The 26,542-nt window shown below is 44.1% G+C and overlaps 5 non-coding genes across 5 annotated transcripts; all 5 read left to right on the top strand.

The window, feature by feature from the left end:
* Positions 1-838: 838 nt before the first annotated feature.
* Positions 839-920, top strand: TRNAS-AGA (transfer RNA serine (anticodon AGA)). The gene has a single exon. It is a non-coding gene; the product is annotated as a tRNA-Ser (tRNA).
* Positions 921-3,774: 2,854 nt separating this feature from the next.
* TRNAS-AGA (transfer RNA serine (anticodon AGA)) lies at positions 3,775-3,856 on the top strand. The gene has a single exon. It is a non-coding gene; the product is annotated as a tRNA-Ser (tRNA).
* Positions 3,857-9,662: 5,806 nt separating this feature from the next.
* Positions 9,663-9,744, top strand: TRNAS-AGA (transfer RNA serine (anticodon AGA)). Its single transcript has one exon. It is a non-coding gene; the product is annotated as a tRNA-Ser (tRNA).
* A 1,289-nt stretch (positions 9,745-11,033) lies between these two features.
* On the top strand, positions 11,034-11,105 carry TRNAH-GUG (transfer RNA histidin (anticodon GUG)). Its single transcript has one exon. It is a non-coding gene; the product is annotated as a tRNA-His (tRNA).
* A 1,498-nt stretch (positions 11,106-12,603) lies between these two features.
* TRNAS-AGA (transfer RNA serine (anticodon AGA)) lies at positions 12,604-12,685 on the top strand. The gene has a single exon. It is a non-coding gene; the product is annotated as a tRNA-Ser (tRNA).
* The last annotated feature ends 13,857 nt before the right edge of the window (positions 12,686-26,542 follow it).

Below are 26,542 nucleotides of genomic sequence, written 5' to 3'. Positions count from 1 at the left end.
GCCTACCTTAGGGGTTACTGATATGTAATAAAATTGGAGTTTAAGGCTTGGCAAGTAGTTTTAAATGCCAAGTCGAAGTGGCAGTACACTGCAGCACAGGCACTGCAGTAGCAGGCTTGAGACAGGTTTGAAATGCTATTTCTTTGGGCGGCACAATCAGTCCCTGGGTATATGGTATACCACTTTACAAGGGGCTTTCAAGTAAATTAAATCTGTCAGTCAGGTATACTCCAATTATACACATGATTAGGGAAGAAGCACGTGCACTTCAGCACTGATTAGTAGCGATAAAGTGATCAGAGTCCTAAGGCCAACAAAAAGATACAGCAAAATGCGGAGGTGAAAAGCAATAAGGTGGGGTTGGGACCACCTTAAGAATGCAAGGTCTAACAAAAACGAACTAAGGATAACATGAGTAAAACATCAGGTTTCTCTACAGCATTTGGTGAGACAAGTGGGCCTTCTTTTATCTTCCATAAATGCAATCCTTCCCGGACCCCTTTATTATATAGCTCTTCAAGGAAAAAATATAAAGCACTTACAAAGGAGCCTCAAATACTCAAAGATGGTAGACTTCTTTAATATGGGACATATACTAAAAGCAGCACGAAAACAGAGTGCAATAGGGTCCAAAAAACTTGAGTGACCCATGAGAGTATGCATGCAAGCCTATGGTATTCCAAACTAGAGATATACGCATGCAATTTTTGTTTTTAGGAGAGAATGTGCCTGCTGAAAAAAACCTTATTTTTAAAAAGTGCATTGCAGAATAACAGGAATTTGCTGTTGGACACCTTGAAAACTTGCATACAGATTATGTGCACACACCTTGCAGTCAGTTGTTGTGGCCGAGTGGTTAAGGCGATGGACTAGAAATCCATTGGGGTCTCCCCGCGCAGGTTCGAATCCTGCCGACAACGAGAATCTTTTTAACATCGGCTACAATTTCAGAAGTTAACCTTTAGTATTTCTTCCATGTCAGTTTTATAAATAGGTGGCTTATTTTGGTGTCACTATTGCCATATCACATATTTATTATCGCTCCCCCTTTCATATCTTTGCTATAACTCTCGTCCTTCATTAGCGCTGGTGCAAACGCTTCAAATTATTATACCCTGGCTCTCTCGGTCATACCTGTGCATGCACTTGAAACTTACTTTACCAATAAAAGAAGCAAATAGAGAAATAAAATAAAAGTGCTAGCTGGATTAGGCAAACACACTTCATAAAACTGCATTTTCTTTTCTATTCTCCCCCGTGTTACAAGCTTAACTGCTCCCTGTGTAATTTCTCTTAACCTGCTGTTCCTGGAAGAGAATTTCATCTACAAGCTCTTTCTGTGTTTTTTCCTAGTCTTTTCTTTCCCTTTTCTTAGATTTGTAACTGTTCCTTTACGTGCTCTATTTAGGCGCCATTAATCTCATTTGAGCTCCTTGTACCTGCTGCTGTTTTCTCCACACCTCATACTGTCTTTTCCCTCTTTCTCTCTTTCTCTGCGGTTGGTGGCTACTTTCCAAAGCGTCTGATGCCCCAATGTTCCTTCGTCTTGTTGTCAGACGTGAATTTGAAAAGCAACAAAATTAACAAGCCTTTACCACTCACACATGGCAGAAGTTTATACTTTAATTCAATGAGCTAAGAAAAGTGTGTTGTTGGGCCCCTACGAGCCATGGTGCTTGCTTCATCATAATTAGGCATGCAGTCATTAGCCACAGCTCTGATTATGGGTCACTGAGGTCAGTTTCAATAATTCCTCAAAAACCTAACCATGCAGTCCCCCCTAACTGTGTAGTTATCTTGCTTTACTGCTGTGTGTGTGATTAGCTGGGAGGAGCTCACGGCAGCATCCTCCCAATAAAAGTGTAGATGGACCGTTCCTTAACTCTTTCTTGCTTCACATACAGATGGCTTGAGGAGGTACAGGGGAGATGCAGGTCTAATAAACAGAATAGAATATCTGCGCCAGGTGTGTTTCTCTGCATTGGTGTCCCATCACAGGCCCACCAGTGTATGTGTGATCTTTGACTCCTGCCAGTTCACAAGCAGGCGGCCAGGAAACGGTTTCAGCCTATCAACCACTGAGGAGATAAAGCCTTTGTATAAGGAATGAGGAAGCAATGAACACATTCAGGCTATCACAGGAGTAGCCCTGAGTGTTCCGAATTATAACTTCTTCATGTCACTGTACGTTATTGAGCCCAAGTAGCTCGCCGTGATCGTATAGTGGTTAGTACTCTGCGTTGTGGCCGCAGCAACCTCGGTCCGAGTCACGGCATTGTGGTTGGCAATGTCACGGCAGTTGGGTTTTTCCTTTACAGAATTCCCAAATGTACCAGTTGTTTTTGTAAAATGTCTATTAAAAACAGATCCTTTTCAATATTTAAACGATCTAACAACAAATTATTTAAACACACATGATTATAAGATGTAGGTATACTGTACTTACTGACATAAATTATCGTTCTTGAACATATTTGCGGTAAGGGGAGCGGAGCTCTCCCCCAGGCCAATCAGAATGCAGATGAATGCAGTTGCAGTTGAGTGACCTGTGTTGTGGCTGTCTACAGGGAATGCACATATGTAGCTGTCTCGCAGCCCAATCCAGACGTCAATTGAAGACAGGTTTTCATGCAAATAGAGCAGTAAGTGCAGAGAAATGCTCACTCTCTAAAAATGGCATTTATACAATAGTAAGATTAAATCCAACCTCACCAGTAGATAGGATTTATCAATAAATAAATAAAGCTTCTCCTCTCTGATATGGAATTACCCCCCAAAAAGTATAAGGGAATACCCAATGCTAACCTATGAGAGGGGCAGACCTCACAGTAGTGAAAAATGTAATAGACTGTTTGATACTACTAGGACATACAAACTACCACAATACATGTCTTACCTTTTGCTTACATAGCATGATGCCCCTAGGACTACCTAGGGCCTACCTTAGGGGTTACTGATATGTAATAAAATTGGAGTTTAAGGCTTGGCAAGTAGTTTTAAATGCCAAGTCGAAGTGGCAGTACACTGCAGCACAGGCACTGCAGTAGCAGGCTTGAGACAGGTTTGAAATGCTATTTCTTTGGGCGGCACAATCAGTCCCTGGGTATATGGTATACCACTTTACAAGGGGCTTTCAAGTAAATTAAATCTGTCAGTCAGGTATACTCCAATTATACACATGATTAGGGAAGAAGCACGTGCACTTCAGCACTGATTAGTAGCGATAAAGTGATCAGAGTCCTAAGGCCAACAAAAAGATACAGCAAAATGCGGAGGTGAAAAGCAATAAGGTGGGGTTGGGACCACCTTAAGAATGCAAGGTCTAACAAAAACGAACTAAGGATAACATGAGTAAAACATCAGGTTTCTCTACAGCATTTGGTGAGACAAGTGGGCCTTCTTTTATCTTCCATAAATGCAATCCTTCCCGGACCCCTTTATTATATAGCTCTTCAAGGAAAAAATATAAAGCACTTACAAAGGAGCCTCAAATACTCAAAGATGGTAGACTTCTTTAATATGGGACATATACTAAAAGCAGCACGAAAACAGAGTGCAATAGGGTCCAAAAAACTTGAGTGACCCATGAGAGTATGCATGCAAGCCTATGGTATTCCAAACTAGAGATATACGCATGCAATTTTTGTTTTTAGGAGAGAATGTGCCTGCTGAAAAAAACCTTATTTTTAAAAAGTGCATTGCAGAATAACAGGAATTTGCTGTTGGACACCTTGAAAACTTGCATACAGATTATGTGCACACACCTTGCAGTCAGTTGTTGTGGCCGAGTGGTTAAGGCGATGGACTAGAAATCCATTGGGGTCTCCCCGCGCAGGTTCGAATCCTGCCGACAACGAGAATCTTTTTAACATCGGCTACAATTTCAGAAGTTAACCTTTAGTATTTCTTCCATGTCAGTTTTATAAATAGGTGGCTTATTTTGGTGTCACTATTGCCATATCACATATTTATTATCGCTCCCCCTTTCATATCTTTGCTATAACTCTCGTCCTTCATTAGCGCTGGTGCAAACGCTTCAAATTATTATACCCTGGCTCTCTCGGTCATACCTGTGCATGCACTTGAAACTTACTTTACCAATAAAAGAAGCAAATAGAGAAATAAAATAAAAGTGCTAGCTGGATTAGGCAAACACACTTCATAAAACTGCATTTTCTTTTCTATTCTCCCCCGTGTTACAAGCTTAACTGCTCCCTGTGTAATTTCTCTTAACCTGCTGTTCCTGGAAGAGAATTTCATCTACAAGCTCTTTCTGTGTTTTTTCCTAGTCTTTTCTTTCCCTTTTCCTAGATTTGTAACTGTTCCTTTACGTGCTCTATTTAGGCGCCATTAATCTCATTTGAGCTCCTTGTACCTGCTGCTGTTTTCTCCACACCTCATACTGTCTTTTCCATCTTTCTCTCTTTCTCTGCGGTTGGTGGCTACTTTCCAAAGCGTCTGATGCCCCAATGTTCCTTCGTCTTGTTGTCAGACGTGAATTTGAAAAGCAACAAAATTAACAAGCCTTTACCACTCACACATGGCAGAAGTTTATACTTTAATTCAATGAGCTAAGAAAAGTGTGTTGTGGGGCCCCTACGAGCCATGGTGCTTGCTTCATCATAATTAGGCATGCAGTCATTAGCCACAGATCTGATTATGGGTCACTGAGGTCAGTTTCAATAATTCCTCAAAAACCTAACCATGCAGTCCCCCCTAACTGTGTAGTTATCTTGCTTTACTGCTGTGTGTGTGATTAGCTGGGAGGAGCTCACGGCAGCATCCTCCCAATAAAAGTGTAGATGGACCGTTCCTTAACTCTTTCTTGCTTCACATACAGATGGCTTGAGGAGGTACAGGGGAGATGCAGGTCTAATAAACAGAATAGAATATCTGCGCCAGGTGTGTTTCTCTGCATTGGTGTCCCATCACAGGCCCACCAGTGTATGTGTGATCTTTGACTCCTGCCAGTTCACAAGCAGGCTGCCAGGAAACGGTTTCAGCCTATCAACCACTGAGGAGATAAAGCCTTTGTATAAGGAATGAGGAAGCAATGAACATATTCAGCCTATCACAGGAGTAGCCCTGAGTGTTCCGAATTATAATTTCTTCATGTCACTGTAAGTTATTGAGCCCAAGTAGCTCGCCGTGATCGTATAGTGGTTAGTACTCTGTGTTGTGGCCGCAGCAACCTCGGTTCGAATCCAAGTCACGGCATTGTGGTTGGCAATGTCACGGCAGTTGGGTTTTTCCTTTACAGAATTCCCAAATGTACCAGTTGTTTTTGTAAAATGTCTATTAAAAACAGATCCTTTTCAATATTTAAACGATCTAACAACAAATTATTTAAACACACATGACTATAAGATGTAGGTATACTGTACTTACTGACATAAATTATCGTTCTTGAACATATTTGCGGTAAGGGGAGCGGAGCTCTCCCCCAGGCCAATCAGAATGCAGATGAATGCAGTTGCAGTTGAGTGACCTGTGTTGTGGCTGTCTACAGGGAATGCACATATGTAGCTGTCTCGCAGCCCAATCCAGACGTCAATCGAAGACAGGTTTCAATGCGAATAGAGCAGTAAGTGCAGAGAAATGCTCAGTCTCTAAAAATGGCATTTATACAATAGTAAGATTAAATCCAACCTCACCAATAGATATGATTTATCAATAAATAAATAAAGCTTCTCCTCTCTGATATGGAATTACCCCCCAAAAAGTATAAGGGAATACCCAATGCTAACCTATGAGAGGGGCAGACCTCACAGTAGTGAAAAATGTAATAGACTGTTTGATACTACTAGGACATACAAACTACCACAGTACATGTCTTACATTTTACTTACATAGCATGATGCCCCTAGGACTACCTAGGGCCTACCTTAGGGGTTACTGATATGTAATAAAATTGGAGTTTAAGGCTTGGCAAGTAGTTTTAAATGCCAAGTCGAAGTGGCAGTACACTGCAGCACAGGCACTGCAGTAGCAGGCTTGAGACAGGTTTGAAATGCTATTTCTTTGGGCGGCACAATCAGTCCCTGGGTATATGGTATACCACTTTACAAGGGGCTTTCAAGTAAATTAAATCTGTCAGTCAGGTAAACTCCAATTATACACATGATTAGGGAAGAAGCACGTGCACTTCAGCACTGATTAGTAGCGATAAAGTGATCAGAGTCCTAAGGCCAACAAAAAGATACAGCAAAATGCGGAGGTGAAAAGCAATAAGGTGGGGTTGGGACCACCTTAAGAATGCAAGGTCTAACAAAAACGAACTAAGGATAACATGAGTAAAACATCAGGTTTCTCTACAGCATTTGGTGAGACAAGTGGGCCTTCTTTTATCTTCCATAAATGCAATCCTTCCCGGACCCCTTTATTATATAGCTCTTCAAGGAAAAAATATAAAGCACTTACAAAGGAGCCTCAAATACTCAAAGATGGTAGACTTCTTTAATATGGGACATATACTAAAAGCAGCACGAAAACAGAGTGCAATAGGGTCCAAAAAACGTGAGTGACCCATGAGAGTATGCATGCAAGCCTATGGTATTCCAAACTAGAGATATACGCATGCAATTTTTGTTTTTAGGAGAGAATGTGCCTGCTGAAAAAAAACTTATTTTTAAAAAGTGCATTGCAGAATATCAGGAATTTGCTGTGGGACACCTTGAAAACAAACTTGCATACAGATTATGTGCACACACCTTGCAGTCAGTTGTTGTGGCCGAGTGGTTAAGGCGATGGACTAGAAATCCATTGGGGTCTCCACGCGCAGGTTCGAAACCTGCCGACAACGAGAATCTTTTTAACATCGGCTACAATTTCAGAAGTTAACCTTTAGTATTTCTTCCATGTCAGTTTTATAAATAGGTGGCTTATTTTGGTGTCACTATTGCCATATCACATATTTATTATCGCTCCCCCTTTCATATCTTTGCTATAACTCTCGTCCTTCATTAGCGCTGGTGCAAACGCTTCAAATTATTATACCCTGGCTCTCTCGGTCATACCTGTGCATGCACTTGAAACTTACTTTACCAATAAAAGAAGCAAATAGAGAAATAAAATAAAAGTGCTAGCTGGATTAGGCAAACACACTTCATAAAACTGCATTTTCTTTTCTATTCTCCCCCGTGTTACAAGCTTAACTGCTCCCTGTGTAATTTCTCTTAACCTGCTGTTCCTGGAAGAGAATTTCATCTACAAGCTCTTTCTGTGTTTTTTCCTAGTCTTTTCTTTCCCTTTTCTTAGATTTGTAACTGTTCCTTTACGTGCTCTATTTAGGCGCCATTAATCTCATTTGAGCTCCTTGTACCTGCTGCTGTTTTCTCCACACCTCATACTGTCTTTTCCCTCTTTCTCTCTTTCTCTGCGGTTGGTGGCTACTTTCCAAAGCGTCTGATGCCCCAATGTTCCTTCGTCTTGTTGTCAGACGTGAATTTGAAAAGCAACAAAATTAACAAGCGTTTACCACTCACACATGGCAGAAGTTTATACTTTAATTCAATGAGCTAAGAAAAGTGTGTTGTGGGGCCCCTACGAGCCATGGTGCTTGCTTCATCATAATTAGGCATGCAGTCATTAGCCACAGCTCTGATTATGGGTCACTGAGGTCAGTTTCAATAATTCCTCAAAAACCTAACCATGCAGTCCCCCCTAACTGTGTAGTTATCTTGCTTTACTGCTGTTTGTGTGATTAGCTGGGAGGAGCTCACGGCAGCATCCTCCCAATAAAAGTGTAGATGGACCGTTCCTTAACTCTTTCTTGCTTCACATACAGATGGCTTGAGGAGGTACAGGGGAGATGCAGGTCTAATAAACAGAATAGAATATCTGCGCCAGGTGTGTTTCTCTGCATTGGTGTCCCATCACAGGCCCACCAGTGTATGTGTGATCTTTGACTCCTGCCAGTTCACAAGCAGGCGGCCAGGAAACGGTTTCAGCCTATCAACCACTGAGGAGATAAAGCCTTTGTATAAGGAATGAGGAAGCAATGAACACATTCAGCCTATCACAGGAGTAGCCCTGAGTGTTCCGAATTATAATTTCTTCATGTCACTGTACGTTATTGATCCCAAGTAGCTCGCCGTGATCGTATAGTGGTTAGTACTCTGCGTTGTGGGCGCAGCAACCTCGGTTCGAATCCGAGTCACGGCATTGTGGTTGGCAATGTCACGGCAGTTGGGTTTTTCCTTTACAGAATTCCCAAATGTACCAGTTGTTTTTGTAAAATGTCTATTAAAAACAGATCCTTTTCAATATTTAAACGATCTAACAACAAATTATTTAAACACACATGACTATAAGATGTAGGTATACTGTACTTACTGACATAAATTATCGTTCTTGAACATATTTGCGGTAAGGGGAGCGGAGCTCTCCCCCAGGCCAATCAGAATGCAGATGAATGCAGTTGCAGTTGAGTGACCTGTGTTGTGGCTGTCTACAGGGAATGCACATATGTAGCTGTCTCGCAGCCCAATCCAGACGTCAATCGAAGACAGGTTTCAATGCAAATAGAGCAGTAAGTGCAGAGAAATGCTCACTCTCTAAAAATGGCATTTATACAATAGTAAGATTAAATCCAACCTCACCAGTAGATAGGATTTATCAATAAATAAATAAAGCTTCTCCTCTCTGATATGGAATTACCCCCCAAAAAGTATAAGGGAATACCCAATGCTAACCTATGAGAGGGGCAGACCTCACAGTAGTGAAAAATGTAATAGACTGTTTGATACTACTAGGACATACAAACTACCACAGTACATGTCTTACCTTTTACTTACATAGCATGATGCCCCTAGGACTACCTAGGGCCTACCTTAGGGGTTACTGATATGTAATAAAATAGGAGTTTAAGGCTTGGCAAGTAGTTTTAAATGCCAAGTCGAAGTGGCAGTACACTGCAGCACAGGCACTGCAGTAGCAGGCTTGAGACAGGTTTGAAATGCTATTTCTTTGGGCGGCACAATCAGTCCCTGGGTATATGGTATACCACTTTACAAGGGGCTTTCAAGTAAATTGAATCTGTCAGTCAGGTATACTCCAATTATACACATGATTAGGGAAGAAGCACGTGCACTTCAGCACTGATTAGTAGCGATAAAGTGATCAGAGTCCTAAGGCCAACAAAAAGATACAGCAAAATGCGGAGGTGAAAAGCAATAAGGTGGGGTTGGGACCACCTTAAGAATGCAAGGTCTAACAAAAACGAACTAAGGATAACATGAGTAAAACATCAGGTTTCTCTACAGCATTTGGTGAGACAAGTGGGCCTTCTTTTATCTTCCATAAATGCAATCCTTCCCGGACCCCTTTATTATATAGCTCTTCAAGGAAAAAATATAAAGCACTTACAAAGGAGCCTCAAATACTCAAAGATGGTAGACTTCTTTAATATGGGACATATACTAAAAGCAGCACGAAAACAGAGTGCAATAGGGTCCAAAAAACTTGAGTGACCCATGAGAGTATGCATGCAAGCCTATGGTATTCCAAACTAGAGATATACGCATGCAATTTTTGTTTTTAGGAGAGAATGTGCCTGCTGAAAAAAACATTATTTTTAAAAAGTTCATTGCAGAATATCAGGAATTTGCTGTGGGACACCTTGAAAACTTGCATACAGATTATGTGCACACACCTTGCAGTCAGATGTTGTGGCCGAGTGGTTAAGGCGATGGACTAGAAATCCATTGGGGTCTCCCCGCGCAGGTTCGAATCCTGCCGACAACGAGAATCTTTTTAACATCGGCTACAATTTCAGAAGTTAACCTTTAGTATTTCTTACATGTCAGTTTTATAAATAGGTGGCTTATTTTGGTGTCACTATTGCCATATCACATATTTATTATCGCTCCCCCTTTCATATCTTTGCTATAACTCTCGTCCTTCATTAGCGCTGGTGCAAACGCTTCAAATTATTATACCCTGGCTCTCTCGGTCATACCTGTGCATGCACTTGAAACTTACTTTACCAATAAAAGAAGCAAATAGAGAAATAAAATAAAAGTGCTAGCTGGATTAGGCAAACACACTTCATAAAACTGCATTTTCTTTTCTATTCTCCCCCGTGTTACAAGCTTAACTGCTCCCTGTGTAATTTCTCTTAACCTGCTGTTCCTGGAAGAGAATTTCATCTACAAGCTCTTTCTGTGTTTTTTCCTAGTCTTTTCTTTCCCTTTTCTTAGATTTGTAACTGTTCCTTTACGTGCTCTATTTAGGCGCCATTAATCTCATTTGAGCTCCTTGTACCTGCTGCTGTTTTCTCCACACCTCATACTGTCTTTTCCCTCTTTCTCTCTTTCTCTGCGGTTGGTGGCTACTTTCCAAAGCGTCTGATGCCCCAATGTTCCTTCGTCTTGTTGTCAGACGTGAATTTGAAAAGCAACAAAATTAACAAGCCTTTACCACTCACACATGGCAGAAGTTTATACTTTAATTTAATGAGCTAAGAAAAGTGTGTTTTGGGGCCCCTACGAGCCATGGTGCTTGCTTCATCATAATTAGGCATGCAGTCATTAGCCACAGCTCTGATTATGGGTCACTGAGGTCAGTTTCAATAATTCCTCAAAAACCTAACCATGCAGTCCCCCCTAACTGTGTAGTTATCTTGCTTTACTGCTGTTTGTGTGATTAGCTGGGAGGAGCTCACGGCAGCATCCTCCCAATAAAAGTGTAGATGGACCGTTCCTTAACTCTTTCTTGCTTCACATACAGATGGCTTGAGGAGGTACAGGGGAGATGCAGGTCTAATAAACAGAATAGAATATCTGCGCCAGGTGTGTTTCTCTGCATTGGTGTCCCATCACAGGCCCACCAGTGTATGTGTGATCTTTGACTCCTGCCAGTTCACAAGCAGGCGGCCAGGAAACGATTTCAGCCTATCAACCACTGAGGAGATAAAGCCTTTGTATAATGAATGAGGAAGCAATGAACACATTCAGCCTATCACAGGAGTAGCCCTGAGTGTTCCGAATTATAATTTCTTCATGTCACTGTACGTTATTGAGCCCAAGTAGCTCGCCGTGATCGTATAGTGGTTAGTACTCTGCGTTGTGGCCGCAGTAACCTCGGTTCGAATCCGAGTCACGGCATTGTGGTTGGCAATGTCACGGCAGTTGGGTTTTTCCTTTACAGAATTCCCAAATGTACCAGTTGTTTTTGTAAAATGTCTATTAAAAACAGATCCTTTTCAATATTTAAACGATCTAACAACAAATTATTTAAACACACATGATTATAAGATGTAGGTATACTGTACTTACTGACATAAATTATCGTTCTTGAACATATTTGCGGTAAGGGGAGCGGAGCTCTCCCCCAGGCCAATCAGAATGCAGATGAATGCAGTTGCAGTTGAGTGACCTGTGTTGTGGCTGTCTACAGGGAATGCACATATGTAGCTGTCTCGCAGCCCAATCCAGACGTCAATCGAAGACAGGTTTCAATGCAAATAGAGCAGTAAGTGCAGAGAAATGCTCACTCTCTAAAAATGGCATTTATACAATAGTAAGATTAAATCCAACCTCACCAGTAGATAGGATTTATCAATAAATAAATAAAGCTTCTCCTCTCTGATATGGAATTACCCCCAAAAAAGTATAAGGGAATACCCAATGCTAACCTATGAGAGGGGCAGACCTCACAGTAGTGAAAAATGTAATAGACTGTTTGATACTACTAGGACATACAAACTACCACAGTACATGTCTTACCTTTTACTTACATAGCATGATGCCCTAGGACTACCTAGGGCCTACCTTAGGGGTTACTGATATGTAATAAAATTGGAGTTTAAGGCTTGGCAAGTAGTTTTAAATGCCAAGTCGAAGTGGCAGTACACTGCAGCACAGGCACTGCAGTAACAGGCTTGAGACAGGTTTGAAATGCTATTTCTTTGGGCGGCACAATCAGTCCCTGGGTATATGGTATACCACTTTACAAGGGGCTTTCAAGTAAATTAAATCTGTCAGTCAGGTATACTCCAATTATACACATGATTAGGGAAGAAGCACGTGCACTTCAGCACTGATTAGTAGCGATAAAGTGATCAGAGTCCTAAGCCCAACAAAAAGATACAGCAAAATGCGGAGGTGAAAAGCAATAAGGTGGGGTTGGGACCACCTTAAGAATGCAAGGTCTAACAAAAACGAACTAAGGATAACATGAGTAAAACATCAGGTTTCTCTACAGCATTTGGTGAGACAAGTGGGCCTTCTTTTATCTTCCATAAATGCAATCCTTTCCGGACCCCTTTATTATATAGCTCTTCAAGGAAAAAATATAAAGCACTTACAAAGGAGCCTCAAATACTCAAAGATGGTAGACTTCTTTAATATGGGACATATACTAAAAGCAGCACGAAAACAGAGTGCAATAGGGTCCAAAAAACTTGAGTGACCCATGAGAGTATGCATGCAAGCCTATGGTATTCCAAACTAGAGATATACGCATGCAATTTTTGTTTTTAGGAGAGAATGTGCCTGCTGAAAAAAACATTATTTTTAAAAAGTTCATTGCAGAATATCAGGAATTTGCTGTGGGACACCTTGAAAACTTGCATACAGATTATGTGCACACACCTTGCAGTCAGTTGTTGTGGCCGAGTGGTTAAGGCGATGGACTAGAAATCCATTGGGGTCTCCCCGCGCAGGTTCGAATCCTGCCGACAACGAGAATCTTTTTAACATCGGCTACAATTTCAGAAGTTAACCTTTAGTATTTCTTACATGTCAGTTTTATAAATAGGTGGCTTATTTTGGTGTCACTATTGCCATATCACATATTTATTATCGCTCCCCCTTTCATATCTTTGCTATAACTCTCGTCCTTCATTAGCGCTGGTGCAAACGCTTCAAATTATTATACCCTGGCTCTCTCGGTCATACCTGTGCATGCACTTGAAACTTACTTTACCAATAAAAGAAGCAAATAGAGAAATAAAATAAAAGTGCTAGCTGGATTAGGCAAACACACTTCATAAAACTGCATTTTCTTTTCTATTCTCCCCCGTGTTACAAGCTTAACTGCTCCCTGTGTAATTTCTCTTAACCTGCTGTTCCTGGAAGAGAATTTCATCTACAAGCTCTTTCTGTGTTTTTTCCTAGTCTTTTCTTTCCCTTTTCTTAGATTTGTAACTGTTCCTTTACGTGCTCTATTTAGGCGCCATTAATCTCATTTGAGCTCCTTGTACCTGCTGCTGTTTTCTCCACACCTCATACTGTCTTTTCCCTCTTTCTCTCTTTCTCTGCGGTTGGTGGCTACTTTCCAAAGCGTCTGATGCCCCAATGTTACTTGAAAAGCAACAAAATTAACAAGCCTTTACCACTCACACATGGCAGAAGTTTATACTTTAATTCAATGAGCTAAGAAAAGTGTGTTGTGGGGCCCCTGTGAGAAGGTGGCCTGATATGCAGTGCTCACTATTCTAGTGAACACTATGTATCAGTCCAGCAACCCTTATTGATGATTGGTTGTAAGTCAACCTTATAGACCAGCTATCCTAGTAGCGTGGATACGAGCAGTCTAAGGCTAAAGACTCGAGAGGGCGTGTTAAGCCAGCTGTTATACCACACATATACCCCTTGAACACCAAGTGAAAGGACACCACACAAGTGTTATGAAAATAAACAGTTATTTATTAAGAATCACAACAGCCCTGTACTCTTTATGAGGACAGGGTACTAAGCACAAACCAAAACTCTTACAAAAATACTTAAGTTAGCACAGTATATACAAATGCCCGAGGGGCACGGAAAACCATATACTTGAAAAGTGGAATGCGAAATTACTAGCAGGTAAGTACAGTACTAATAGGCTTTGGAATCGCTAGGACTTGACTATAGAATCGTTAGATTACTTCTGGGAGACCCAGGGGACTCGGGTGCAGTGTGTGCACTCTCACGCGAGATGCAGGACAAAGTCTATGGTAGCTAGAAATTGCAAAGTTAGTGTTCTCGGGCGAACCCGACCTGGTAGGGAGAAAACGAAAGTAGATTCTGACCCTTGGATAGTGAGGCTATGCTGGGGCACCGAAATGCCGAAGTTACCTAGCCCAGGGGCTGCAGCTGCATAGGACTCAAAAGACGTCGGGAATCCTCGTTGACGGACCAGGAGCCTGGAAGAAAGAAGTTGCTGGCAGGCGACCAGTGAAGAAAGTTCGGTGGATCCAAGCCTGGATCGATGGAAGATGACACCTGAAAGCAGAGGGGACCAAGTTCGAGACTACTAGCCAGTAGTCAGTGGGCACCAGGAGGGCACCGGATGGTAGCCACCTCGATTAGGTGAGTGGGTGACGCTGTGCTCGAAGATCTCACAGACCAGGAGGCGTTGTCGGCGACCAGGAAGGAGGATCGAGCTGTCCCACGAAGATAGAAGCTGTCGGCGTCGCTGGACCCAGGATTGGGCAACAAAGCCTTGGCAAATTCAAGCCCACGCGGTGGACCTAAAATGGCGTCTGGAGTGGACCAGGAGGGTCCGGGGTGCCTCTCTTCAAGAAGGAAGCAAGGGCCAGTCTGGAGCAACCAGACCAGCAGCAGTGATGTCGTCGGGCGTCGTTCAGAAGGCCACAAGCCAGCCGGCTAGTAGCCAAACAACGCGGTGCACAGCAAACAGCAGAAGGGCCCCACGCAGATCGTGGAGATGCAGGGAGGCTGACCTTGGGTGCTGGAGCTGCGCAGGGTCGGGGCTTCTCGGACCCCAAAGCACTCACCAGTGGAGGACACGGTGGGCTTGTTGTAAAGATGTCGTGCAGTCTTGGCGATCGTCGGTCCCTCGAGGTCTCGTCGCACTCACGGTTCTCAGCTTTGCTGTAGAGGTGAGTAGAGGTCAGAGGTGCCAGGGAAGCCGGGTCTCGTCGAGCTGGGTCATCGGATTCGTGATGAAGGACTTGCAGCAGACCGCAGTGCTCTTTAGGATGGTGCCTGCGGATGCAGGGTGACTACTCCTTAGCCACAAGGGAGAATCTTGATGAAGAAATCTTGAAGTCCTTTCGCAGAAAGTTGTGTCTTGGTTCCAAAGATGATCTAATTTGAACAGGGGGCCCGCTCCCATCTTTATACTAGAAAAGGGGGCTGACCCGGTGACTAGGTCCTGCCTATGGGTGGGACTAGGAGGGGGGGTGGTTACACCCCTCTCCCCTGCTGGACTTCCCCAGGCCAGGGGCTGGTGTGCCCCTGAAACTGGTTCTGACTGGCCTATGCGTAGTGAGCACCGGGGTGCCACTCAGCAGTCACCTTCCTGAAAAGCCCTGCCTACCCAGGATACACAAAACCCTGTCTGGGATGGTGCTAGCACCGCCCCGGACAGGAAACCCTTTGTCCAAGCCTCCCTCACTGGAAGGACTCCCAGCAGCAGGAGGTCAGACTCGTGTCTGTGGTGGCAGCATCCATTTTGTGGAGCTGAGGCTTTAGTTAACTTTAACCGGGGTTCACAGTTACATACATGTCGTGTCCCTCTAGAAGGGTGGAATGCTAACCCTGTCACCAGAATTGGCGAGGGGTTAGTATTCCAATTCGTATGACACCTTACTCGACATGTTTTGATAAAGCAATACCAAAGTTGGCATTTAACCGCGAGGATTATAATGCACTTAAGAGTATATGGTATGCGATATCATGGAACAGCTATTAGGACTTGGTTCCGCAAGCTGCAGACGGGCTCAGCTCATGCCAGAGCACCATCTCACACGATTCCAAGCACTCTGCCTTCAGGATTGTCAAGGCCTGCCATAGGAGTGACTGATAGGAATCTGTGTGTCCATTTTAGGGTTAGGTATAGGTATACTACACCTACAGCAAAGGGTGATTACACGACTTTGCCCCAGCTGTCATGCAGCCAGTTGTGTCAAATTTAGGAGGCCAGCCAGGGGTGGCATAATACATGCTGCAGCCCCTGGCAGCCCTGGGTACACCTATGCCCTGAGTTACAGGGTCTGATAAGGTGGCCCAGTACCAATTGGAAATGTACCTAGGGTACATGGAATCCATTTTAAAGAGAGAGCAGTAGGCCTGGGGTCCCGATTGGCAGGGTCCCAGGTCGACTATGTCCAAAACCAGCTAAAACACAGGGCAAAAACTTGGGGGCAACCATAGTCAGGATGTACCTTCCTACACAACCCCCCCCCAAACGATAGGAGATAAGGCTATCCTTGTCCAGGTAAGCCTCTATTACCTAAGTGGCCATATAAGGAAGGACCAGCTCTGGCTTGGTTTACCCCTGTGTCATGGTCCACTAGGCAACCCCTCACCCTAAGGGTATCTGAGGGTCTCCACCATCGGGAATCTCTGCCTTTGGTGTGTCTTGGGAAAGAAGAAGGCTGATGCTGGGATGGAGTACTGAAGTGAGGCTCCTCTACCTTTGGGCTCAACTTCCTCCAATCACCATTCATCATGTGTGCCTTTCTTTCTTTAGCTGAGATGCACTGAGCTCTCAGGGTCAGCCTCTGGCTACCTAAAGCTGGAGGCTGAGTCCCTCTGTTTGGCTTACTGGAGGGACAGGTCAGGTCTGGGGTTTTTAGGCCCCATGTTTGGCTGTGCCCAACAGTGTCCAGCTGTGGGAGTTCCCTAACTACTTTTAAGGGGGATCCCTCAGGAGTCTGTTCTATTTTCACTTGGCTAGGTTTACCAGCTTCAGTGATCCTAATCTGCTGATTAAGGGGTTCTTTTGGACAGGGGGCCCTTTGGGGTCCACCACTGGCCTCCCTGATCTCTTCAGCCCTGGGCTGACTGAGGCAGGGTAGAGAGGGGCAGGTTACCTGCTCCAGACTGGGTCCCACCTGGGAAGTGTCCACTGCCATCAGGGGCTCTGCCAGGCTAGGCCTGACTACCTCTGGGGCAGTTCCTTCAACAGGGGTAGAGTCAGTTCCCTGAGGAGGCTGGCTCTCACCTAGTGTCTAGGAGGGGGAAGACTCTTCTTCCTCCTCAATGCTCTCTGTTTGAGTGGAGTGATCCATTGTTTCAGGCTTCACAACCTCACTATCTGTTTGAGTGGAGGCTGAGACCATTTCAACCTTGCCAACCTTTTCAGGAGGGCACTCAGTTTGTGTTTGGGCTGTGACTGTCACAGTCCTCCTATCCTGCTCTGGAAAGTCTGTCTGAGCCTGGGCAGTGGCTACCACTGCCCTTCCAACCTTTTTAGGGAGGAATGGTGCTTGGACTGGGGCTGTAGCTATTACTGCCCCACTAACCTGTCTGGATAGGCCTATCATTCTGGAGTGAGTTTCTTGTTCCACCTCAGCCCATGCTGAGAGTTCCAGGTCATTCCCCAGTAAGCAATCTACAGGTAGGTTATCTGTCACTGCCACTCTCATGGGCCCTGTGACATTACCCCAGCTGAGCTTGACTACTGCCATGGGATGCCTTCGCTTCACTCCATGAATGTCTGTCACCTGATAAGTAAAACCAGGGGTCAGTTGAGCAGAGGGGACCAGATGGTCACTCACCATGGTGAGGCTGGCCCCTGTGTCTCTGAATGCTTCAACTTTCTGACCATTCAATAAAACTTCTTGTCTATACTTTCCCAAAATGTGGGGTCCAGTAGTGAAGTTGGCAAACCCCATGCCAGTCTCACAGACAAGAGTGAGAGAGCGCAATTTGAATAAAACATATATCCGAGTCATATTCACAAGCATATCGTATAAACATAGAAATGAAATGTATACTGTAACACTTATAGTATAAAGTTAACCGATGTAACATGAATTATACGAAATGTATTTGTATTTACTCTTGAAAATGCATTAGATTTAGAAGGCCCGTACACGTAGTGGGCTAATGTAGAAACGTAGAAGCGTTTATGAACTGTAGAACGTGCAAAGTAGAATTCATATACGTGTGTAACTTTAAATGCAGAAACGGCGAGAAATGTGACATGGAGAAATGTGCAGAGAGCATACATAGCGATGTAACAAATGAGAATATAAAGTTGTATTCTATGTACTTTATATTCTATGTAAATGTATTCACATATAAGCAAAGGATTTGTTAAATACGAACATATATAAATGTGTGTTAAAGGTTATACTGTGTAGAAGAAGCTTGTAGGAATGTTAAGAAGAGTTTAGGTCATTTGTGATTATAACCTGACAGACCAAGGGTTCGCAGGAGTATAGTCCGCTGTTGGTAATTTAGTGGGCTCACAGGAGTCGTGAATAGCCTTCACTTGAACGTGCGAGCCAAAGAGTCTAGTTCTTGTTAGATTTAAGGTGACAAATGTCGGACGAAGTTTATTGCCTAAACATGAGAGGAGACGATTGGAATTTGAGTCTTGTTTTGAAATGACCATTCACAGGACCAAGAAGGGTTACAATCATAGTTGTAAAAGAAAAGTTCTGATAAGGTGATAGATTTTGTTTCGAAAGTGTCAAGGGTAAAGTTGAATGAAGTCACCAGCAAGAAGACGAAGATGGCGTCTAAGGAGAAAGGTCAACTTAACGGACGACGAAGAGACGAAGCAATGGGAAAAAGCTAGAAGATGACATCATGAGAATGTACATGGTGGGCGTCGAAGGGGCGTTCCACCCACACTGTGATTGTGTATTTTAGGGACAGCACCCCGGGGAGAAGATAGTGATTAGCAGGAACAGCAAGGCTAAGAGCTCAGAGCGAAGGCAAGTTAGAAAGAGCAGATGACTTGAGCAGATGCGCTGAGAGAGATCAGAGCGCAAGGGAGCAGTAGGCCGAGGACCCTTAGAGATCGGATGGGTAGGCAGAGAGGGTACTGCTTCTTAAACTTAAGTCACCTTTAGAGGCTAAGAGAGTTTGAACTTCTTAGGGAGTCAAACTGCTGACACCTTTTTAGGGTACTAGGAACTTGCGAAGTAGGGATGTCACCTAGTATAGAGTAGGGACAGATTTAACTTGATTATTTTTTCTCTTTCTGTAGATGACGCAACGGAACCACAGCACATCTATGTTTTAATTTGTTGAATCTGGAACTGACTTTGATTGTATTCATTAGTAGATTGAGGTTGAATTTGATCCTGAGAGGATTGTATTTGCAACTTTTCTTAATTTTATATTAAACCTTTTAAACTTTATCAGTTGTAAGTGGTTCTTCAGAGTTGCGTCAAGTTAATGGGGTTTATCTAACCTATGAGGGGTTTGTCTTTTACTCAATGACAGAAAATAAGCGATCCAAAATTGACGAATGAGATAAGCTATCAAATAGATCATAAAAGATATTAAAATCTCATTCCCCGCAGTTGGTAGCAGAGAAAGATGGTTTTCTTCTTGAGGAAGACAACCTAGGTCAGGTCTAGATCACCCCAAGGTCCCTAGTCATCGACGACCAGAAGAAGAATCCCTGTCGAAGAAGGTGTTGACGGTGCGTCAGGAGAAAAGCAGCAGAGTCGGTCGAGAGTGAGTATAAGGGTCATGCGTTGTAAGATTGCGGTGTTTTTGTTGTACCTATGTTGTAATGTCAAGCGGAGTTGAATGCCTGTAGTGTGATTGAGGGAAGGTTGTGAGCGCGCGCAACCGGATAAAATCTTATGTCCAGAGGACTTAAGTGGTTCGGGTGTATCGAACACCCAGAGTAATTGTTTACCATTTAAAGGGAGTCATGAGGTACCATTGATCGCCCGCAGACCGATGATAGGGGGAGCGTTTGAGTGAGTGTATGAGTAACGGACGCTGGTCGGACGTTTACTGTGTGTAAGTAACTTATCAGTTAAGGCAAGCGTCTGACCGTCAGAGGAAAGACGTTTTGCCAGTTGAGGTAGCAATTACAGGTAGACTGTGGCCGTACAGTCAGAGAAAAGTGATCGCTTGGACGGAAGTAGTCATTTTTCAGTGTATGAATGAGACGCATGCAAGACCGCGATACGGGTTGAGAAACGAAGGGAACTGCTGCAGAAGGGCTAAGTGACGTCAGCGTAGAGCCGCGCTGAGATTGTTCGGTTAGCGTAGAACCGCATTGGGATAGGCTGATTAGCAAGAGCTACATAGGGATTGGTGGTTGTCATCGGGACATAAACAAGGAAGAGAATTAATAAGAGAAAATCGTAGATTATAAAAATGAAGTGCTTTAAGGGTTTAAGAAAAATCTTTAGGAGGAATAGAAGAAACTTATATGCTGGAGAAGAAGCTCCACCAGAAGGCACACCAGCTTATCATATGGCAGTAAATGTAGGCTTACACTCGATAATGTGGATCTCCGAGTGGAACAGGCTAACAGAAGGGGAAAAGGAACTGACGTTTCCGAGATTCGGAACATTTAAGCTAGACGTGTTGAACCAACTGAAAGCGGTAATGCTTGCAACAAGACCTCTACCGAGGCCAACACAGTTCGAAGCACTTAGTGCATGGTTCAGAGCAGCACACAAAAAAAGCGTAAAGAGGCGCCAAGAAAGAGTGAGACGATCGGTAAAAGCATTGCAGGATGCTAAATGGGACGATGAAGCCAAAAAGTGGAGGGTGCAAAAGATAGAAGCAGACAAACTGTTCACCATGATAGAGGCCACGGGAGAAAAGAAACCTCTAGAGGAAGATGAGGATAGCGAGACGGAAGAGGATCTGATAGAGAGGCTGTTAATAGATAGACCACCTCCGTACAACAGCGAAGTCGTAAGTCCCGTACTACAGCAAGGGGACGGAGCTAGATGGGGGGAATATACACCACTCCCAGTAACAGAGTGGGATACCAGGAAAGGTGAGGAAGTACTTCAATCTAGTTCCGAACAGAGAGTAGTAGGAAGATTCGTGGTCCAGAAGGTGCCAGAAACGCAGCATGCAAGGTCGTACCAAATGCCAGATGCTCTACAAGTACCTGTTACCATAGGCCCTATAGTGTCAATCTACAACCCAGAGGGGGTCCAGCAGGAGGAACAGGGAAGATGGGGCAGAGAAAGGGCAGAGACGGAGAATAGGAACAAAACGATGAATTCTCAGAGGCAGATACTAGCACCAGTGAGTCGGAGTACCCCATTAGATTCAGCAACGGGTCCCTGGATAGAACAAGGGGGTCAAAGAGGACAGATGGATTTGAGGGGACCGAAACCAAAATCCTTTAAGGAATTAAGGGAATATCTGAAAGAATGGGATGCTGCCGAAGAGACACAGAATAAAGGATTAGAAACAGGAGCAGAATGGAGAGATCAGGATAACAGGATCCTCTCTCATTGTGGAGCTGGCGAAAGCAGCCCGGAATGGGAGAGAGGGAGTCAAGGAAGCAGAGGAGATACTTGTCCTACTATTAGTGGCAATAGGCAAATGTGCGACGACAGAAGTACAGGGTGTGGGGAAGTGCCTCGCGTCACCTTTAGTGAAGGGGAACGAAGGACGCAAGAGTACCGAAATAGTTTCAGGTGCACTCACCATGCCCCGGACGAAAATGTGCGTCATTGGAATCACGTGAACATGGAGAGTCGCGAAGGGTCTCGCCATGCATCTGGTGATCATGGACGAAGTCATGAGGACATAGGGAGTCGCGAAACGTCTCGCCATTCATCCGGTGATCACGAACGAGATCGCGGGAACATGGAGGGCCGTGAAGGACCTTATCGTTTGTTGAGCGACACCAGACAGCAAGCGAGTTACAGTGGTTTAGAACAGAATGGAGGATCCTATCTTGTATCTGGAGAAACCGAGCCGAAAAGACAGAATGTAGGGTTGAAGGATGGAGCATTGTTCCACCACACCCCAAGGGAAGATGGAAAAGCTTGGGATCTAGAGAGGTGGGAACAAAGAGACAGAAAAAAAACTTCTCATAACTCACCTGTGCTCAGGCGTAGGGCGCATAGTGGAGGTGAGAGGGATGTAAGAGAACAACCTAGGACTGACGTACTGAGAGCTGAAATAAAAGCAAGACGGCTTGATGTAATGAGTTTGAAATCAGATTTGGATGAGATAATTGACGGCACAGTGGCAATAGAAAGGTTAGAGCTGTACGAACGAGATGAAATACTGTTTTTATCTAAGGATGTTACTCGGAAAGCAAGGGCAGCTCATGAGAAATTATCTGAACTAGCAGACAAGTACATGATAGACATGTCACGAACTAAAGCGTTACAGGCAAACCATAGGCTGAATTGCACGGATCAAGATCTAGATGAACGGAGAACGATTGGGCTAAGAGTACACATAAGGGAACTAATCATGTGTATCAGAATATGGAGAGATCTGGATAGATGGGAGGAAAGATGGTCCAAGAGGGGATCTGTCAGAAGGAGTACACTTGCGAAGTCCCAGGATACAGACCTAATGCGAATGGAAGCTTTCCCTTTGCGAGAAATCGCGAACGGAAACTACGTCCATGTGCCCTGGAGTAGGGGGGATTTAGCGGCATTTACTAATTCTTTCCCCAAGTTAAGAGAGAATCCCGTAGAGTGGTACAAGCAGGTAGAGAGGTTTGTGAAGATCTCTAAGGTATTGTGGATCGATTTGAACACCTTGTTTGATATCGTAGTACCCGGAGATTTGTGGACGGCATGCAAACTTAGTGTCGAATGGCCCACTTGTGAGCCGCCGAGAGATGCCCAGACAAATGGTCCATCAGATAGAGTCATGGAAAAATACGAGAGGGTAATAGCATGGCTAAAAGAGAAAGTACCGGTGCAAGACATAGACTGGGTTAAGATAGATCGAACAACTCAGGAGCCCAAAGAAACAGTTCATGAGTTCTATGAGAGATTGCTGAAAGCATTCAAACAGTACAGTGGGTTGGATGTGATGGATCCTAAAGACATAGGACAGTTTGTGTCGAAGTTTGTTCTCGGATTGAGACCAGACATAAGCCTGATGATTCAACAGCATTTGATCTGTTGGCAGAACAAACCTTTAGATGAGATTCTGAGGTATGCAAGGTACTGTAGCGATGAGATCGATTCGAAAGCAAAGAAGCTCAAGGAAAAGCTGATGTTGGTGCAGATGCAGTCAGCTGGAAAGGGTGGACAGCGGCAACAGGGAACAGGAACGCCAGGAAAGAAACAGAATAACCAGAGCAGAGATGAGGAAGAAAGACCGAGACCGAGATTAGATATTGCGACACTGAAAAAGACAACAAGGTGCCATCAGTGTAACGAGGTGGGACATTGGAGACGCGAGTGTCCTTATAATGTCGAGACAGGGGAATTAGAACAGGAGGAGGATGAGGTACAGAACAACGTGGTTAAGGGAGCAACAGTCCCGAAGGGAAAGTTTGTCAAAGGGGGGACTCAGACTCCTCGAGCCCCGTTTCCTCAACCGCCTCGCATTACAAATGGAGGGAAAACCTATAGACAAATGCCATTGTTCGTAGGAGGAGAAGAATGCTACTACGTTGATCCTCTTACAGGGCAACGAGTGAATAGGGATGAAGACTGTACTCTAGGAGCAGCCCTGGAGGTAGATCAGAGAGGACCATACGTAGAAGCTGAAGTAGCTGGATGTCCTACGACCTTTTTGGTGGATACGGGAGCCACTAGATCCACATTGAGATCGGCGGTAGTCCCAGGTCTGCCAATATCGGGAGAGATGATTCAGGTGGTAGGAGTCGCAAACAAGAGGATGACGAATCCTCTGACAGAACCTGTGTCAGTGAAGATAGGGAATTACAGTGACGAACATCAGTTTGTGATCTGTGATTCTAGCCCGGTGTGTTTACTAGGAAGAGATCTGTTGTGTAAACTGAATTGCACAATACATTGCACACCTGAAGGAGTAGAAGTACAGACCAACGATGAAGATGCCGATTTTAAGGTTATAAAGTCGCAGGAATGCGTGGAACTATATCCTACCTTAACAGTGGAGGAACTTCCACAGGATTTGAGGGAGAAGGTATCAGCTGAGGTGTGGGATTTTACTGGAGAAGAAATAGGATTGATCAAAGGAGTGGAACCAGTAAAAATCCTGGTAAGACTCAATGCTGAGTATCCAAGAACACCACAATATAAGTTGACGCCGGAGACGATTGCAGGAATAAAGCCTGTGATCGAATCCATGATTAAACAGGGAATACTGAAGGAAATCGTGGGAAGTCCATGTAACTCCCCGATTATGGGTTTGCAGAAGCCTAGTGGAAAATACAGAATAGTGCAGGATCTTCGAAAGATTAATAATATTGTTGTCTCATGTTGTCCACTGGTACCGAATCCATCAGTGATATTATTTCAGATACCGTTCCAAGCTGAATGGTTTACCGTGATAGATCTATGCCAGGCTTTCTTTTCGATTCCTTTAGATGAAGACAGCCAGTATCTTTTCGCTTTTAAGCTGGAAGATCGCGTTTTAACATGGTGTCATATCCCTCAGGGGTATACAGAAAGCCCATCGATCTTTAACCAGCTATTGAAGAAAAATCTTGAAAGTCTAGTACTACCTATGAACTCGGTTTTGGTCCAGTACATAGACGACCTCCTAGTTGCGTCAGAAACTGAGGAAGCTTGCAGAGTAGACACCATCACCTTGTTAAATCACTTGGCCGAGAACGGACACAAGGTGTCTCCAAGTAAATTGCAGTATTGTCTGACCGAAGTGCAATACTTGGGCCATAGGATTGAAAAGGGAAAACGGAAGGTGTCTCCAGAGAGAATAGAGGCGATTATGAAAATGAACGCGCCTAAAACCCAAAGAGAAGTCAGGATGTTTCTAGGCATGGTCGGTTATTGTCGACAGTGGATAGCTAACTTCTCACTGAAGGCAAAACCTTTACTACAACTGACGCACAAGGGAGTGAGTGATCCGGTACCATGGGACAAAGATTGTTTGATGGCGTTTTTGCAGCTGAGGGAAGACTTGTGTCGCGCCCCGGCTTTAGGAATGCCGGATTACACAAAATCATTCTTGCTTTACTGCTGCGAAAGAGAGGGATGCGCTTTAGCAGTTTTGGCCCAGATACACGGAGATGCGCGTAGGCCAGTAGCGTATTTTTCGGCTACATTAGATCCAGTAGCCGCAGCGTTGCCCGGATGTCTTAAGTCCGTAGCTGCAACGGGTGTCAGCATTGAAAGATGTGAAAGTGTGGTAATGGGACATCAGTTAGTGGTGTATGTACTGCATTCTGTGGAATTGTTAATGACCAGGACTAAGACTCAGCATCTGACGAATAGCAGGCTCACACGCTACGAGCAGGTCATACTGGCTGCCGAGAATGTGACCCTAAAAAGATGCTCCGTCTTGAATCCTGCAACTTTGATGCCACTTCCAAATGAAGTGGATGATGAAATTTGTACAGATCATGACTGCCTTGATGTGACTGAACTATGTACCAAACCAAGACCAGATATCGTAGATGAGCCATTGACTGACCCTGATGAAATTTTCTTTGTCGATGGTTCATGTGTAAGAGAGGATATTGGTCAGCTGAGAGCAGCTTATGCAGTTTGTACTATTACCAGAGTTGTAGAAGCCGCTTGCCTGGAAGGAGTACATTCCGCTCAGGTAGCTGAAATTATTGCTTTGACGCGTGCCTGTTTAGCAGGTAACAAACTTCGAGTCACCATATACACCGATAGCCAGTATGGTTTCGGGGTAGTTCATGATTACGGGCAGTTATGGTCTCAAAGAGGTTACATGACCTCCTCGGGTTCTCCAATTAGGAATGGAGAATTCGTGAGACTATTGTTAGAAGCATTGCAAGGCCCGTCAGCCATAGCCGTTGTCAAGTGTGCCGCGCATACGAAGAATGTAGACTTTGTGTCACAAGGCAACCGTTATGCTGATGAGGTAGCACGTTACTGCGCAGAGCAAGGTTATTCTCACACCAATGTAAAAGTGGGGGGAATACGAGAAAGAACGGAGTTAACAATGTTGCTAGACACTGTAGATACATGGGATGAGCTAAAGAGTGTACAGGAAAATGCACCAGATGATGAGAAAAAGGGCTGGGAAACAGCCGGATGTGTTAAAGGCAAAATGAATTTTTGGATATCTGCAGATGGGAGAGCAGTTTTACCAAATGAACTTGTTAGTCCAATGGCAAGGAAATTGCATGGAGCAGCACATATAGGTAGAGATGCTATGGTGAGAGTATTCAGACAGACGTGGTTTAATCCTAAGTTTAGAGTAGCGGCAGAAGCAGTATGTCAGAGATGTACGATCTGTCAGCAACTAAATGTAGGTAAGAGAACACCAGTTACGTTGAGTCACATAGGAAGGTCTGGGGGGCCTTTCAATAGAATGCAGCTTGATTTTATTGAAATGCCTAAATGCAATAGACTCAGATATGTTTTAGTAATTGTCTGTATATTTTCTAGATGGGTTGAAGCTTACCCTACACGTAGGTGCGATACACTTACAGTAGCAAAATTGTTGCTTAGAGAGTTGATACCGAGGTTTGGGGTGCCATCCTCTTTGGAATCGGACAGAGGAACTCATTTTAACAGCGAAATAGTGAAAATGCTATGTTCAGCTTTGAGTATCGATCAGAAGCTACACTGCAGCTATCGACCAGAAGCTTCAGGGATTGTAGAGCAGATCAACAGCACGATCAAGTCCAGACTCGCCAAAGTTTGTTCATCGACATCCCTGAATTGGCCAGACGCACTTCCAGTGGTTCTTATGAGCATACGTAGCACACCAGATAGAAGAACAGGTCTCTCTCCACATGAAGTGCT

This window comes from Lissotriton vulgaris, chromosome 1_1 (genome assembly GCF_964263255.1).
Source record: "Lissotriton vulgaris chromosome 1_1, aLisVul1.2, whole genome shotgun sequence".
Classification (NCBI taxonomy): domain Eukaryota; kingdom Metazoa; phylum Chordata; class Amphibia; order Caudata; family Salamandridae; genus Lissotriton; species Lissotriton vulgaris.
The sequence above is the reverse complement of the archived record's forward strand: the minus strand, read 5'-3'. Positions and strand labels throughout refer to the sequence as shown.